General features: G+C 49.9%; 1 long non-coding RNA gene across 1 annotated transcript; it reads right to left on the bottom strand.

The window, feature by feature from the left end:
- Nucleotides 1–13,416: 13,416 nt before the first annotated feature.
- LOC134499333 (uncharacterized) lies at nucleotides 13,417–16,104 on the bottom strand. Its single transcript, XR_010068115.1, has 3 exons — nucleotides 15,927–16,104; nucleotides 14,205–14,282; nucleotides 13,417–13,528 (listed from the first exon to the last, which is right to left on the bottom strand). It is a non-coding gene; the product is annotated as an uncharacterized LOC134499333 (long non-coding RNA).
- Between the last annotated feature and the right edge of the window lie 909 nt (nucleotides 16,105–17,013).

Genomic DNA, 17,013 nt, shown 5'->3' with positions numbered 1-17,013 from the left:
ACCCTCCTGATTATCGACCTTAGCTTCGGAGCCTTTCCAAGATTATTGAAGCATACGGTTCATCATAAGCTCCGGTATGTCAAAGGCGTAAGCAAGGCAATGCTCAGTGACTGTTAAAAGCTGCCCCTTTCCCCTGGGCCTTAATGACTCGTTTTCAAAACCATAGGGTTAAAAACTAATGTCAGATGAGGACGTCGCTGCAATGAAGGGAAACGTCGACGTAAAATGTGGCCTGAGTGCAGCTGAAGCACCAGTACTCGTGAAACGCAGGTTACGTCCATATCATTTTGTAACACCGAGGCTTTATTACCAAAGCCCGCTGCAGGTGGAGAGGATGACCTGGGAGTCCGCCACACCGTCCACGTAGCCTCTGAAATAGCAGGTGTCCTACAAGGGCCGAGAAAGACAGATGAAGCGTCTTGGGGGGGTTGCTTGAACACAGTTCATCGCACGCACCTAACGTGAATCATCTCTACCGCTCTGCAAAAACACAGTTCATATTTAGAAGAGGATCAGGTGGAGGACGCCAGGCTTTCCCTTACATTCCGTCTGCCCTTTGTTGGAATTTTCAGTTAAGACAATGTATCGCCGGTCGTCGTAGGATAACAGGGCCACGTGGTCATTATTTTCCATGCACTACACGTATGCTTTATTTCCCAGTGCATGGCTTTCTCTGCCACTGGGTCTGCCTGTAGAGCGGCACGGAGGTGGCCTTGAAGGAAATACGCAGAAGCATCTCTGAGCCCTGGGAAAGGAGATTGTGTAGGGTCCCAGTTTCCCCCAACTCCCTGGGGTGGAAGAGGGAAGGGAGGGAAGTACCAGCTGACTTGCAAGATCCTCTTATTCTTGGCAACTTTAGGAGGTGTGGACTTCAGCTCCCAGAACTCCCCAGCCAGCAATAAAGCTGAGTTCTGGTCTTTCTTGATCGAGACAACCTTGAAGGGCTGGCACTGCCCCTGCCCGCAACCAGGGCCGCAGTTACTGCCTCAGCTGGCATTTGCTGGCAGCCCCTTCTTTTTCTCTCCTCAACCAGGGTTATGGGGACAAGGACAAAAGAAGGAAAATGCCTTCCCCTTTTTTGCTGATTGAGGAACACGAGGCCTTGTGAAGCTCAGCATCTGGTAGCCAAGCTGAAAGGGCCCAGGCTCTCAAGAGCAGGCTACCAGATTACAACCCTCCAGCACAGTGTTGCTCAACCTTGGGAACTTGAAGATGGGTGGACTTCAACTCCCAGAATTCCCTAGCCAGCCGTGCAACAGCTGTGGGGTGGGTGGGTGGGGGTCACAAAAGCCCCGATGGCGGTCACAGCAGTGTGCTTGAAGTCCTGCTCCTTGGGACATGCACGCAATGTCAGCGCAGAGGCAAAAGGATCAGGGCTACGGTTGCACTGCTGGGAGCACCACCTTGACTTTTTTGACCTCCTCTGACGATGTAGACGCACATCAGGAAAGAAAATGTGGGGGCTTGTTAGGCATAAAGAAAAAAGTTAGGGTTCTACAGAGGCAGGATGAACAAAGCGACAGTGGCTAGGTCCATCCAAAATGGGGATTAGGCTTGTGGGGTGGGGGTGGTAGCTTTGAGGGAAACCAGCCCTTTGCCCCCAGCACGTGCAAAATAAAATCAAACCCTCCTGCCCCTTGGCTCCCTCACCTTTGGTTTGGTTTGGTTTGCTTTGGCTACGGTTCTGGACCGACAGATGCCCTTCCGAGGTGTGTTGGACCGCTGCAGACAGAAGGACTGGAGGACCAAGCCTTCAAAGACTAGAGAAGGGAAGGACGCAGGCCGGCCAACTTGCCCCCTGCCCCGCCCCCCAGCTCCAAGCACTTCCAGTCACAAGCGCATTTAATGCCCCACTTAATCGGGAATTGCTTTCATCCACCCTGCACGTTTGTCGTGTTCACCGTTCCAATGTTGCTGGTACATCGTAACGTTTTGCATGTCATTTCACTGATACGTGTTTCATCTGGGAAGGGCAGAGGATTCCATCTTGTGGGATTGTTATCTGTTGGCTGCTGGGTTGGAATGTGTTTGGGTTATCTCGTGTCTTCAAGGTTACTTTCCCAGGATATCAGCAGAAATGGTTACCAGCACCTGGGGGGGGGGGGGGAGTTTGCAACGGCAGGGCGAGGGGAGGGATTACATTCGCACCGAGGGTTTTTAGTTTGTATTTTGGCGCGCTTTTGCTCATTCTCAGCTTTCTCTGTATTTGCATACTATTCTTTTAATAAATCAGATATCATTAAGTACCTGCTTGTGAGTCTGAATCTATTAGGATAGGCAACCATTACAATGTTTCCAGAGGGAAAACATGGGAGGGGAGAAAAGTGGAGAAACATCTTTTTGATATACCCTCTCTACCCTGGTGCTGTTTGGGGTAGAGCAGGAGGGATTTCGCCTGAGCAGCGTTTCTCAACCTTGGCGACTTTAAGACCTGTGGACTTCAACTCCCAGAATTCCCCAGCCGGCCGGCTGGGGAATTCTGGGAGTTGAAGTCCACAGATCTTAAAGTCGCCAAGGTTGAGAAACGCTGCACTTGAGTGTCCACAAGTGATACAGGTGCACACGATAGACAGGTATCATGTAACCTGGTCCAGAGGCCCCTCCTCTTTATGTTTGCTTAAATAATAACGCTTTGAACACCATGTACATTTTAAACTCCAAGCCCAGGCTTCATGGCTAACATACGGCACGCACCTAGGGAGTCAGATGCGGGCGCCAGTGAGGCTCCTGCCATCTTCTTCCAGCAACTTTGAGGAGCGATAAAAACCTGTCCTTGTTCCTGCTATTCCAGGATAACAAGAGTTGGATAAATTGGTGTAAATTTACATGTGGGGATTCTGCCTGAATTTAATGCAGTTTCCTCCCAGGCCGGAATGACAGAAAATGGCTTAAGCATTCGTAGGTTTACCTAGCATTTTTATTTTGACGGACTCCTTTTTTGGCTACAATTTTTAATGAGAGTGTGAACGCTTTTGAGTATTGATAATAAAGATAAAGGGAAAACAGGAGTAGATTTAGATATAAGAACATCCTGGGGATTATCAGTAGGGATTGTCTTTGGAGCCCTCTGAAGGTCAAACTTTACGGAGACCCTTTCACTTTGGGATCTTAGAAAATAATACATATTCAACATTTACCTGAATGTATGGATAATCTGTAATCAGGTCTCCCTTTGCATTGTAAGAATATACAGGCATCGCTGAAGTCATAAAAGTCCTGCAAGTTTTTTTAAAAAAACGTATTGTAAAGATCATTGTGATTTGCAGCCTTTGATGCATTGCAACTATTAACTGTTAAAATATCTGTTCTAGTTAGAACTGAACCAAAGTTTTTTTTATTAGCTGTTGTTCTCTAAATAATGGGAGGGAGCTGAAAGGAAAAATAATTCTAAAGAAATTCTCCTTTTATTTAAATGGCAACTTTCTCGGACAAACTGTGCCAAACATCAGCTTTATTGAATACCTGTGGACACCATTTTCCCCCAAAGGCATGGATGAAGGGGTCAAAAAAGTTAAGCTGGTGGCTGCAGTCACATGATCAAAGCCCCTCCATGTATCATGTGACACATAAAAAGGGGCTGGGCTTAAATTACGCAGTTGCAGCCACCATCTTGCCTTTTCTGACCCCTCCTCCCAGCAGACTTGTACACCAGTACACACTGACGGTATCACATTGATGGCACCCAAAGGGTCACTTTAAACCAGTTTTTTTCAACCTATGCAACTTTAAGCCATGCAGACTTCAGCTCCCAGAATTCCTCAGCCAGCATGGGAATTCTGGGAGTTGAAGTCCACCCATCTTAAGGTGGCGAAGGTTGAAAAACACTGGCATAGATAAACATCTTTCTTCTGCCACACTTCTTGAAGAAAAAGTACCTCCAGAGACGTACAGAGCAGCCAGAGAGGAGGCCTCTTCAAATCTATTTAGCCAGTTGATAAAATACAATAATTCAAAGGGAAGCAGCCACTTACATCTGTTTCAGGTGAACCACTCTGGATCTTCCTTCTACCGCCAGGGCATATGATGCATCTATCTAAAGAGGGGAAAATATGGGAGAGGTCCTTAAAACATGGGCTCCTCCTGCCCAACACAGGGAAGCCACCTTGGAAAACACCTCTGGCATGAATTTTCCTGCAGGGGGCACACCGGGACAGCAAGAAGCAGCTTTATTGACCAGAGGCTCCCTGATTCTCATTCTTCGAGCTGCCTCTGCTGGAGCAAAACTTGGTCACAGCCAGGTTAAAGAGAATAAGGGCTTCCATTTTTGTCTCTCTCTAGCTGTCTTCTGGGCTCTCCCCCCTGTCCTTTGCAAGGGGACTGGCCAGAACCGTGTCTCCCACAAAATGCCAGGGAGCAGACAGCCAGTCTGTCTGGAAGGGCTGAGCGGTTAGCTAAGCTCCCTCTCCAGAGAAAAGAGGAAAGACTCAGTGAATCCAGGCTCTTTGGCCTCAAAGGAAGACCAATCCCTGCTCCCTTTTAATCCAGTTTAAAAAGGGGGTGCTCTGCTTTTTCTGGTCCTTGCCTGCCCTTCCGCGGAGCCTGATGGAAAACAACAGGTTACGGAAACAGGCAAAGAGAATTGGGTTTGCCGAAGCACTTAACCAGATTAAGGTTAATCCAGGTTAGTTTGGGGAGGTTTTGTATGTTAGATTCTAACAGGCTGCTTGGTTAAAACAGAGGTTAATTCAGCATCCAAGAGAAATGTGTTGTGCCAATCCATGGAGGCAAAGGAGATGGAGTACTTAGTTCTCAAAAATCTGGGCTTGAATCCTTACGGATTCATCCAAAATTTGTGGTGTTAATCAATTTACTGATGTTAAAGATGGCAGGGCAATCGACTTCACTTTTTCTTTTTTACACACTCCTCATTTTCAGAATAATGGTACAAACGGAATTGGGTGAGGGTAGGTTGGGTTTTTTTCACCTGTGACACGTACCACCCATTTCCAAGTCCTCCATTTCTGCAGGAAATCCACCTCCCCACCAGCCTTCCCTGGTGCTCCTCCAGTCAGGTAGGTGGAGAAGAAGAAAATGACCTTTTCAGTAGTGGCACTGGATCTGTAGGCAGGGACGACCCAGGAGGGGTCAAAAAAGTCAAGATGGCAAGGCGCTGCTCCTTTTTTACCTATAGCTCAGGTGAGAAATCTAAAAAAGGGTAGTGCTTCAGTCACGGTGATGAAGATGCTTTCTGTTCAATCATATCTGATTCTCAGAGATTCTATGGGCCAGCTCTCTCCACATTTTCTGACCTTGTATGGCTACTTTTAGTTGTTTTATGCTCTGGCTGGTGTCAGTGTTGATGGTGTCTAGCTACTGTGTTTCTGGGCAGTCTTGTTTCCTTTTACTGCTGACCATTCCGAGCATAACCGCCTTTTCCAGTGAGTTTGATCCATGATGTGGTCGAACTAAGGCAGAATCAATCAAAAAGCCATCTTGACTTTTTTGACCCCTCCTGCAGCTGTCCCTGTTTGCAAGCCAGGAGTTTTTACCTTTCTAAATTTCTAATTGATATGCCAGCATGTTTTCATGGCTGCCTGTTTCTATCCATCCTTGTAATATTCCTTTCTTCCTTCAATACCCATTTTCTTTTTCGTGACAAACCACTCTAAAAAAAAAAAGGAATGTTGAAAAGCATCATCGACCTCTTCGGGTCGGGAGGGAGGTTTACCTGATCGTCAGAAATGTCGCTCAAATCCATCTGCTTGGGCACAATGATCTCTGAGTAGGGGTACCTGGGAGATGCTAGGAAGCCTGCAAAGGAACACAGTGGAAAGAGGGGCCAGGTGATGTTACCTGGAATTTTAGGCGTTATTAGCTTTTTAATAAAGGTGATATTAGCAATTTAGGACAACACCCGTGCCTTCTTTTGAAGTTCAGGGAACCATGTTTTCCTGTTACCCAAAACCATTGCAGGTAAATTCCAGGTAACACTGACACATCTTGACCCTGCCCCAAATCTTCCACATGGTTTGTACAAACTGGGTTTGTACAATGCTTTAATTGCTGGTTTTACTGTATGCTGCCCAGAGTCACTTTGTGTGGTGGCTGACTGTATAAATTTGACAAATAAATAAAATAAAATAAAATAAATTCAGCTGCTTCTGCAGGCGAGGTTGCAGGTGCTTTACTTCCTCGTTTGTGTATTAGCCAACGTAACACAGTCCCTCTCTCCCCTTTCTGGTGGCTGACAGCATATGAGAGAAAACAGCCCTAGAATTACAAAATCCGTCCATAAAACAACATGGAATGAGGAAAACGAAGAAAAAAACTGAGGAAAATGAAGCTGGGAGTGGCTGTCAGAAGCGTCCGGCTGCTCTCAGAAAAAGGACCGCTTTCATCCTCCCGCAGGATGCCCTCTGGGCAAGGCCAGGGCCAACTTTAGGGGCCAAAGAGGAGAAAGTCGGTTGGGGTATCCCCAGAGCATCCTCCCCCCATGAGATCACTTGGTGGGGCAGGTTCCACATGGAGAAGATAGCCTTGAGGAAGGGGGTCCATGAGGGGGGCAAAAAAGTCAGGAGACCCCCACAGCCACACGACCAAAGCTCCATCCGGTTTTACACACGTGACACAGGTAAAAAAGGGGCTGGGCTTTGATCGCACGATCAAAGGGTACAGGCTGGCTGGCTGGCATGTCTCGCAGGGCTGGATTTGGCCCAGGGCACTCCAGCCGCTGACCTCTACTCAGCCTGGCCCGAGGACACCTGCAACAGTCACAGGTCTGCCCAGATCAGGGCTGCTAACCTTGGGCAAGGCAGGGGAAAAGACATGCTTTCTGGGGGGGGGGGCTTTGTGCAGCAGTTCAGACCCCTGGAAGCCCCCAGCCTTTACATACAGGCATGGGCCCCCAGGGGGTCCGCCTCCCTCCCTCCCTCTCTCTGTACCCACCCGGGCTGAGGAGGAGGAGGAGCAGCAGGGCCCGCGAGCACAGCACCCCCAGCCTCCACGAGGAAAAGGGGGGCTCCCCCTCCGCCATTTTGCCCAGGCCCTGCCCTCCTCTGGGCCCCAACTGCCGCCTGCCCCGAAGCCCCGCCCCCTGCAGCCCAGTCACCAAGCCCCACCTCCTCAGCTTCCAGGTTCCAATGGCCACCCAGGACCAAGCCCCACCCCCTCGGGGCCTGCCCCGCAGCTCTGCCATTGGCTCTTTAACCCGGCTGCCCCTCAATGGAAGCCCCGCCTCCTTCATGCTTTTGAGAAGTGGCCTCGGCCCCACGTCCTGCCCCTCGGAGGTCCGCCCAGCTGGATCCCTCATGCCACACCCCTTCAACTGCCATTCAAGTCCAAGCCCCACCCCATCCCAGGCTCCCACTGAGAGCTTAATGCGCTGGCATCTTTGTTTGGCAGGATGAAAGGCCCCTGGGCAGGTGCAGAGTGCTTCGCTACCCCTGCCTCCAAAGTTAAAGCTGTTCCTTGAAGTTAACTCAGTGTTTTTCAACCTTGGCAACTTTAAGATGTGTGGACTTCACTCCCAGAATTCCCCAGCCAGCCAGTCTAGATAATCCGTTTCATCCAGAAGCCTCTGGAGCTGCAGCAGCACCACTTTCTCAACCATCTTTCCCAAAAAGGGGAGGTGGGAGACTGGACAAAAATTGTCCAGTACGGTAGGGTCCAGCAATGGCTTCTTGAGGAGGGGGCATGCCAGTGCCTCCTTAAAGGCAGCTGGAAACACCCCCTCCTGCAAGGATGTATTGACCATCGCCTGGACCCAACCACGTCACCACCCGGGCTGCCTTCACCAGCCAGGAGGGTCATGGGTCTAGATGACAAGTGGTGGCATTCACAGTCTGGAGGATCCTGTCCACTTCCTCGGGCCCAACAGGATCAAACTGTTCCCAGATAAGAACACTCCCTTGGTATCTCCATGGACCATGCCTCATGCTTGGAAGCTAACTTGGAGCGGATCTGAGCGATTTTGTCCTGCAGTTGCTCAGCAAATTCCTCGGCACGGCCCTGTAGTGGTCACTGGGCCTGCCTTTCCCAAAAGGGATCGGGTAATCTTAAACAGGGCTGCCAGGCGGCATTCTGTGGATTCATTAAGAGTGGAGAAATAATGATGTTTGGCCGCTCTTACCGCCAGAAGGTAGTCCTTAGCAGCGGCTCTAACCTGTGTTTGTTCGGATTTGGTCTTTGTCTTCCTCCAGCGGCGCTCCAGGCGTCTCTTAACCCTCTTCAGAACCCTCAACTCCTCTGTAAACCATGGGGAGCGTCGGGTTGGATGAGGCAAGAGAGTCCAAGGCCCCAGCTGCCTCCCTATTCCAGGTGGCGGCCAGTGCCTCCGTTGGACCGTGCAGCAGATCCTTGGATATAACCCCCAGCTCCTTCTGAAACCCAGCCGGGTCCACCAGTCGCCAGGGGCAGACCAATCGAATGTCTGACCATGACAAGGGGGACAGATGTAGCTCTCCCCTCAGATCACTATGCCACTGCTCTGACAAGAAAACCAAGTGTGGGGTGAGGCCACTGTCTCTAGTCGGGTCCCGAATAATCTGGGACAGGCCAGCGGCTGCCATGGTGGCCATGAACTCCCGAGCTGCCTCCGAGGCATGCCCCAGGGAAGGCAGGTTGACGTTCCCCAGAGCCATCAGCCTGGGGAGCTCCACAGCCAGCCCCGAGACGGCCTCCAGCAGCTCGGGCAGGGAGGTTGCCACGCAGCGGGGGGGCTGGTACAGCAGCAACACTCCCACTGCTCTCGGGAGCCCAGCTTGAAGAACAGGGTCTCACAGCCGGCCACCTGCAGAGCAGCGCCCCTGAAAGCCACAAGGGATTCCTGGATGACAACCGCCACCCCTCCTCCCCTGCCCTGAGGTCTCGGCCGGTGCCATACTCAAAACCCAGCCGGGCATTATCTCCGAAAGAGCAACGCCTCCTTCCAGGCCCAGCCAGGTTTTGGTGATACACGCCAGGTCTGCCCCCTCCTCAGCGATCAGATCAGATATGAGGGGGGCCTTGTTGTTAACCGACATGCTGTGGAGAAGCCACTGCCGGAGTCCAGGGCCCCCAGGAGTCTGCTGCCCAGGGCCTGGGTCTGAGCGCAGAGGGCCGGAACACGGCACCGGCAACAAACACCGGGGGCGTCTTCCCCGAAGATGGCCCACCCTCCGGCTCCCGCCATAACGCCCCCGACCTGTCGCCACCTCAATCGCATGGCCCGCCCCGCAACCCCCAGAACCGACAGATCCAGTTCCCAACGCTGGGCCCCTAGAATTGCTTGTTAGGGCGTTGCCTGTAAACTCAGGCCCCCCGAGTGGCATGGAGCTGAAGACCTCTTCCCTGAATCTGGAAGGGAAAGCAACTGTAATGATTGCCTACTCCAATATACTCAGTCTCACAAGCCCGAGCTTTAAGATAACTGATTTATTAAAGGAATAGTGTGCAGGTACAGACAAAGCTGAGAATAAACCAAAAGCGCGCGAAATACAAATCAAATACTGTTGCTTCAGTCCAACTCCGCCCCGCGCCCCACCGCAGCAACCACCCCCTCCCAGATGCTACCCAGCGTCATAACTCGGCCTGGGAAAGTAACCTTGAAGAAAGACACCAACCCAAACATGCATTCCAGAGATTACAGCCTCGCAGGGCTGGAAATTTCCAACAGGGAAACACGGAGCAAGAGAGTGACATGTGAAGCGTTACGATGTATGCCGAACATTGAAACGGAGAACATGACAGCAACCTTTGCAAAGGTGGCTTCCTGCCTACCCGAAAACAGGAATCACACAGCAATTCAGGCAAAAGCAAAAGCCTTTATGAAGGGGGATCAAACCCTTTTATAGGGTGCAGAAACAAATGATACACACATTCAGTATATGTGATGCGTCCTAAAGCGAGTAATCAAACATTAAAAGACATTGCTTACATGCGAGAACTGACCAATAGAAAACACTGAATCTAGATAACGTTCCACAAGAGGCAAATTTACGTCACTCCCTTTCTCAGCCGGGTTTGCATCTTTTAAACCTTGCAAGAGTATCCACGGACGTTCAGAACACGCTCTGTTGTTTAGTGGCTGAAAAGGCAAGTTCTCACAGATCAGAAGAAAGGGCCTTGGCCCAGAAGAAAAACCTGTTTTCCTAAGGTTAGAAACGAGGCCTAGACTGCCATGTTGGAAATGCCAGTATCACCTTTCTTTAATGCCTGCTTCCCCACCTCTGCAACTCCAGGTTTACTGTCTAGCACGAAATGAAGCCCCTGCTCGTCTGAAAGCCCGCTGCCCCTGGATTAAAATGGAACCACAAGCTAAATGGTGCGTTTCCACCTGCTGCCTCCCTGGAACCCTGGGCTGCCTGCAGGAAGGATTTGCAACTCGCGAAGCAAGCGTGGCAGGTTGCACACACAGCCCCCAGCTACTTTGGACTACGCTTCCAGAATTCCCTGCCACGGTCCGTGTTAGCTGAGGCTGATGGGAGTTGAGGCCCAAAACATCAGAGCACACAAGCCTGCCTGTCTCTGACTTCCTGTGTTTGGAGCCCCACAGGGGCCTGCAGGAGATTGTGATCCGCCAGAAGGTGCAGCATCCCTCGCGGGACCCAACGTGAGGCAGCTCCCTCCAGGTGGGACCCTCAGCTCCACTTTATACTAATAAGAAGAGACCACCACCACCCTCCAAGGTGTCCACAGGATAGAGAGCATCTACTCAGCCTCAGTCCTCATTCTCTTCTTAATTTTTGCCAATTGTTAATTTATTTGTGAGAGCCAGTTTGGAGTTGTGGTTAAGGCACCAGACTAGAAACCAGAGAATTCTCATCCCGCCTTGGGCACGAAGCCAGCTGGGTGACCTTGGGCCAGCCACTTTCTCTCAGCCCTGGGAAGGAGGCAATGGCAAACCACTTCTGAAAAACCTTGCCAGGAAAACTGTAGGGGCTTGTCCAGGCAGTCTCCGAGAATTGGACACAGTTGAAAGGAAAATATATATTTGTAACCTAGATGCATCTATTATTTCTGAGATGGTGGCAGAAGCTTCAGTCCCCTTCCTCAAAACTGGTGATGTGATCCCATGCCAGGAGGGGATATAATTTTCCCTCAGAAGGAAGCATAGTTTTACAACAAGCAAACGACATGTTGGAACGGCTGAAGGAGATCCCATTTTCTGCTCAGTGTATATGAATATCAGGCAGAAACACATGAATGGGAAATGCAACCAATTGACAAAAAAGAAAAAAAAAACACTTTATTTGAAGAGTGGAGAGTCAAAACGAAGAAACAGGACGATTTACCCAAGGGCAGGAAATTACACAGAAAAACATAGGGGCCTAGCTGTGTCTATGTGGCAAAAGTTACATCTAATTTTGACTTCCCGATTTTTGTTGACATGGCACTTTTTAATTCTTGGCCTTTCACTGGCTGGAGACGGCTGGAGGATTTACCTTTCAGGGAACGGGTACTTTTGGACTGTTGGAGTCTCACAGACGTGCTGCTTCTCAAACCGGTTTTCGACCAGCGGGCCTTGGTTTTGGAGGCTTTGCCTTTCAGGGCTCTCTAGAAGAGACAAAGAAAAAAAATTGGATGACTATTACCTGCTTTCGCTACAGGAAGTGGGGAGTTGCTGGAAGACGTCTGGAAGAGAAGGGGACACCACACAGAACGTGCTTCAGGCAGAAACGATTCAGAACATTCTCCAGCATTTGTCTTCAGAAAAGAGAAGGACCAGAAACGGCAAAGAGGGGTGTGGGTGGGTGGGCGCACCATAAAGCAAGAGATTGGTCTCTTTCCATCACCTTATTAGAATTTTTTTAAATTTCCTTACCGGGTTCGCTTCTGAGCCGGGATCAAAGAAAGAGGAAGTTGCACGAAATTAAGTTCTTTATTCTTCACCCAGGAGCAAAAGCAATGGCAGCAAGCGGTTAGGGGGGCGATCGCGCAGGACCCCCCCCTGGCAGCACGTTATGGACCTCCCGTTCAACTCCTCCTTTAGAATACGGCCCCTCCCTCGGCTACCCGTCCTCCGCCTTAACCGAATTCCACGTAAGGAACTTCCTTCCTTCCCTCTACCATCACTCCATACAAGGGACTTCCTCCCATCCTCGCTAGGGCCCCTTGACCGTTATCAAACAACGCCTTTCCTCTGGCAAAGCTGTCCTTGGAATGTACGCCTCACCTGGTTTCTGTGGGCGCAGCTGCCTGCCAAGGCCGGTTAGAAAGGAAGAGTTAGAAAGCCAACACAGCTCTTCATGGAGATAAAACACGGTTTCAGGGCCATAATAAAAGCGCAAATGTTTCTAACATACGAATACTACATACAAAATATATGAAAATGAAATGTATTTGCATTTAAGTTCTATATATGTCAAATCTATTAACTTACTTTACTGGCTGACTTTCTGGGTCCTCCTTGGCAAATAGCTGCAGCCAATCTATTGCTGGAAAGCAAAAGAAGGGTGTGAACCGTCAGTTCGTGCCAAGCATCGGAGAGGTGGACTGAACTGCCATCTTCTCTTACCTCTTCTCTTTTCATTCAGCTGGACCCCTCCCACCGTGCACCCAGAGGATTACAAAAGGGGCCATTCAGCCACATCCCCCTCATAAAATACTGTACCAGGAGGACACTTTACTTACAAGAATTCCAAGTGGCGGGAGATGAAGACACCCACTGCCAGGAGAACCAGCCCAGCCAGGGTGACCAGCCCAACGATGATGATTGTAGGGACTGAGGCCCGAAGAAAGAAAGGAGGAATGGCACGATGAGCAGGGGTCACAAAAGGAAGGCAGCACTGGGTGTGTTTGCTCAAAGCCGTGTTTGGGGGCAAATGTTAGGCAGGGATGTCTGCAGGGTGTGGTGAAGCAAGTCGAGGTGGCGGCCGCTGCAGAAGCTCTCCCCGTTTGTATCACAGTGCATGTAAACAAGGGGCAGGGCTTTGACTGCGTGGCCGTGGCCTTCATCTTGACTTTTTTGACCCCCAGCCCCCTGCAGACGCCCCTGGAAAGCAAAGGGTGTGATGAGTTCAGACAACTGATACAGGAAGAATGTGACACACACATCCCTACACTATTGCCTAAGGCAGCGTTTTTCAGTGTTGGCAACTTGAAGATATGTGGACTTTGACTTCCAAAATTCCCCAGCCAATATGGGTGGACTTCAACTCCCACCCATCTTGGAAGCTCAGGAAAGGCCGGTCTGAAGCCAAGAGAAGGAGCGTGCCGTTTGACCGGTCTTTTCAGCGGTCGGCTCTAGAGCCAGGCTAAACCGACTGGGGATCCCTGGATGGTGAAGATGTTTCTGAAGACTCTTGGGGGCAATGCGCAAACACAGCAGAGGGCGGTGCGGCAAAACTCAGGCTGTCACACCCTGAAATGAACTGGGGGGGAGTGGGACAAGGACCCACCATGAAGCACAGCCAGGCAGTTCCAAAGCACCACCGGCCAAGGGCTGAACGGGATGGGAAATAACGAAGCAGGACAGAATAGCAAGAGGAGGGGGCTTACTCCGATAGGGAGGAGGGGGGCCGCTGTCAATGCTCCCCCCAAACCCTGGTTGGATGCAGAAGGGAGGGGCCCATCCGTACGAGCAATGGCAGTTCCGGTTGCTGTTGCAGATCTGGAAAACACCAAGGAGGTGTCAAGGATCGGCGAGGTTCACCTGCTGCCGGGACAAACCCAGATGCAAGAACTTCATGATCACGTCCGCATCCTAGCCAGAGACGGCTGCCAATCCAGGCTTAGGCAAGATGCAGTTGCTGCTTAAATTAGAAGGGAAGACATTCGCAGACTTTTGCTTGAGGTTAGGGCATCTAGCCCCCAAAGGCTAAGCAGAGCCCCACCTGGAGAGTCCCAAGAGGCCCCAAGGGTACGCTAAAGCAGAGAAGCCTCTGGGGGGGCGGGTGGAGAAGATCCTGAAAGTTAAGACGGCAGCCGCAATTATATGATCAAAGCTCTGCCCTCTGCATCGTCAAAGGAGAAGGGACAACTGAGTCTCATTCACACGTGACAGTCTGAATCAAATTGTGTTTGTGCTAGAAAGCAAATGGGAATCGCTTCCCCCTTCCCATTTGGGCTCAGGCATCATCATTGGCCACCTAGGTCACTGGGACCCTCAAGGGACGCATCCGATTGCCCCCACAGCAACCGCTAACCCAGAGCCAAGAAGCAGTGAATCCTCCCGTGTTGGACAATGAGAATCGCTGTGATTGCACGTTGCAGCTGCCATCTTCACTTTTTTGGCCATACCCTGCGGACACCCGCAGCCACAGATACTGCCCCAGTTTGCTACTTACTCCTCGTCTGCTACATACTGAGAGATCACAGTCATAATTCAGCACATCCACGTCAACACACGACCTATTTATGCATATCTAGAAAAGGAGAGACACACCTTCAGGAAAACCTGAATCCTAATAACTGATAGGAAACCCTTTCTGGAAAAGACTTCTAGGGTCCTTTCGGGGGCAAAACAGGCATAGGACTTTCTGTTTTCCCCAGCCTTAGCCAAACAGCCCCCTTGCCCAAATATGGCCGAAACCATTGCGCTTGGCGTTGGTTTTCGGATTGGCGCTGTCCAAGCCAAGCTCATCTGCTTGGATGTTGCCTTATTATTCATTCTCTCCATTAAGGTTTTGGTAACTGGTCTGAGATGTTTAAAAAGGGATGGACAGAAGCAACAGGCACCCACAGTGTGCATTGCCCTATTCCCAAAATAATGAAAACGCACGATCAAAATGCAGCCCATAATCTAGCTTTTTTCTCTGATCTTAGTATGGGAGGACAGCAGCTTGGGAAAGCTAGAGGGTCTTCCTTCTTCCCCTTCCCCCCCCAGCATGAGGAAGAAGGGGAGAGCTCAGAGGTGAGAGCCATCTGTCCCAGCATGGGGTTTCTTTACCTGCCCTTGGACCCGAATCCTCTCAGTGACCTTACCTTAAAGTCCTCGTGAGCTTGCATCCATCAAACGCCAGCTGGTTCCTGAGGCCATTTAATACCACCCAGAGATGCTACAGAATGAAAGCGGCGTTTTCCACTTTAATCAGGCAAGAAGCCAGGGCCATTGGATGTGTTTCGGTGAGCTTCCAGTTGATGATGCATCAAGGGGACCTCTGGACATAAGATCAGTCTGGCACCCCTCAGCTTTTCTAGGCTCATGTGGGCATGTCAGGTGGCCTCTGCCTCTGTTTTGGATGGGGAAGGTTCTTTCCAACCAATCTTTCGCCTCTGGACCAATATCCAGTTTGTAGAATTGGCTTGGTGAGGTTGGTCTCTTTCTGCAGCTTCACAGCACAATTCTCTCCATGTCTGTTACCTGCTAGCTGGGCCCTTCTGAATATGGGCTTAGTCTGTTTCTGGAATAGCGCTAAAGGGTGTGTGCAAAAAGAACCTGACCCTCAGCTGTGATTTGGCACAAATCCTTTGCATTGGGTGCCTCTCAAATGGAACCTGACTATTATCTGATATTAGCTGATGGGCTTCTTTTAGACAGGGGTTTAACATCATTCTGGAATAGTGCTATTCCGGAAGAGCAGTAAGCCCACATCTAAATATTAGCTTGTACCAAACCAGAGCAAATTTTGGCATCTGCCCAAACTTGCCTCCTCTCTGTCCCACATTAAGGAGAGTGAATGGTGGATGCTTTTCTCTAGTGGGAGAGGGCAGACAGAAACCCACCAGAATCTATCAGTTCCTGCCCAGACGTTCTAAATTTGCCAATATTATGCTTGTATGCTGTTATCCACCATAGGGATCATCTGTGGAGCAACACATTTTATGCATCTTATACTATGGTGCAGAGCATTTTAATTTGGCAGATTTTTCCCCCACCACTGCAATTATCTAAGCTTTCATGCAGCCCAGGGCTACTGCTACATCCACTTATCAACACATACACCCCAGCCAGAAAATCTCAAACACTCAGTATTTTGAGGGATCTTCTGTCTCTCTAGCAGAGTCCACCCTTCTCAAACAAGAACTCTTTAAAACTCAGAGCGGGCAAGGCGGGTGGTGGGAACTACCTTGCCAAGGCCACAGGTGGTCCCGTCGCGCACAGCTCCGAGGTCATAGATGTCCTCCCCAAGGTCAAATTCTGTCCCCCAGCACGTTGTACCCGCCACTGGAGTCTGTACTACGCCTTGTCCAGTTGTAGTGCTTGAAATTCTTCCCACGTTGACACACTGCACTCTTCCGCAAAGAACATCCCTAGACACAGGAAAAACACTGCTCTTTTGCTCCCCCATAGGTCATAAATCGGTGAGGAAAAAGGTGGCCCTGGCAGCCGCGTTACACTAAATTGTTGCTTCTCAACCGTGGCAGCTTGATGCTGGGCGGACTTCAACTGGCTGGGGAATTCTGGGAGTTGAAGTCCACACAGCTTCAAGCGGCCGAGGTTGAAGAACTGGGGGTTCCATACGTGATGGAAGGAAGTATCTGAACTTGTGGTATTGAATTCGTAGGAAGAGCAACCATTTGGATGAGGAGAGGCCAACAATGCAGAAATCGTTTGTCCCTTAACCCTGTTCGTCAGGAACTGGGAAAGGACCAGGCCGACGGTAAAGCCTCCAGGACTTTCATTTGCTGATGTGGCACGACTCAAAATGAGAAGTAACAGCTACACACATCTACTAATAATTGGGACATGGAATGTACGAAGTATGAATCAAGGAAAATTGGAAGTTGTCAAGAATGAAATGGAACGCCTAAAGATCGACATCTTAGGCATTAGTCAGCTGATGTGGACTGGCATTGGTCACTTTGAATCTGACAGTTAATATGGTATACTATGCTGGGAATGAAAAATCGAAGAGGAACGGCATGGCATTCATCATTAAGAAGAATATTTCAAGATCAATTCTAAAGTACAATGCCGCCAGCGATAGACTAATATCTATACATCCACAAGGAAGACCAGTTAATACTACTATTATTCAAATTTATGCACCAACCACGAATGCTGAAGATGAGGAAAGTGGAAACTTTTATGAAATGCTGCAATCTGAAATTGATTGAACATGCAATCAAGATGCTTTGTTAATTATTTACCTTTTAAAGAATTGATGAATTTGATTCTGTTGGGTTCAGCAATGCCGGCTACATGGAGGGAAG

This window comes from Candoia aspera, chromosome 5, assembly GCF_035149785.1.
Source record: "Candoia aspera isolate rCanAsp1 chromosome 5, rCanAsp1.hap2, whole genome shotgun sequence".
In the NCBI taxonomy this organism is placed as follows: domain Eukaryota; kingdom Metazoa; phylum Chordata; class Lepidosauria; order Squamata; family Boidae; genus Candoia; species Candoia aspera.
The sequence above is the reverse complement of the archived record's forward strand: the minus strand, read 5'-3'. Positions and strand labels throughout refer to the sequence as shown.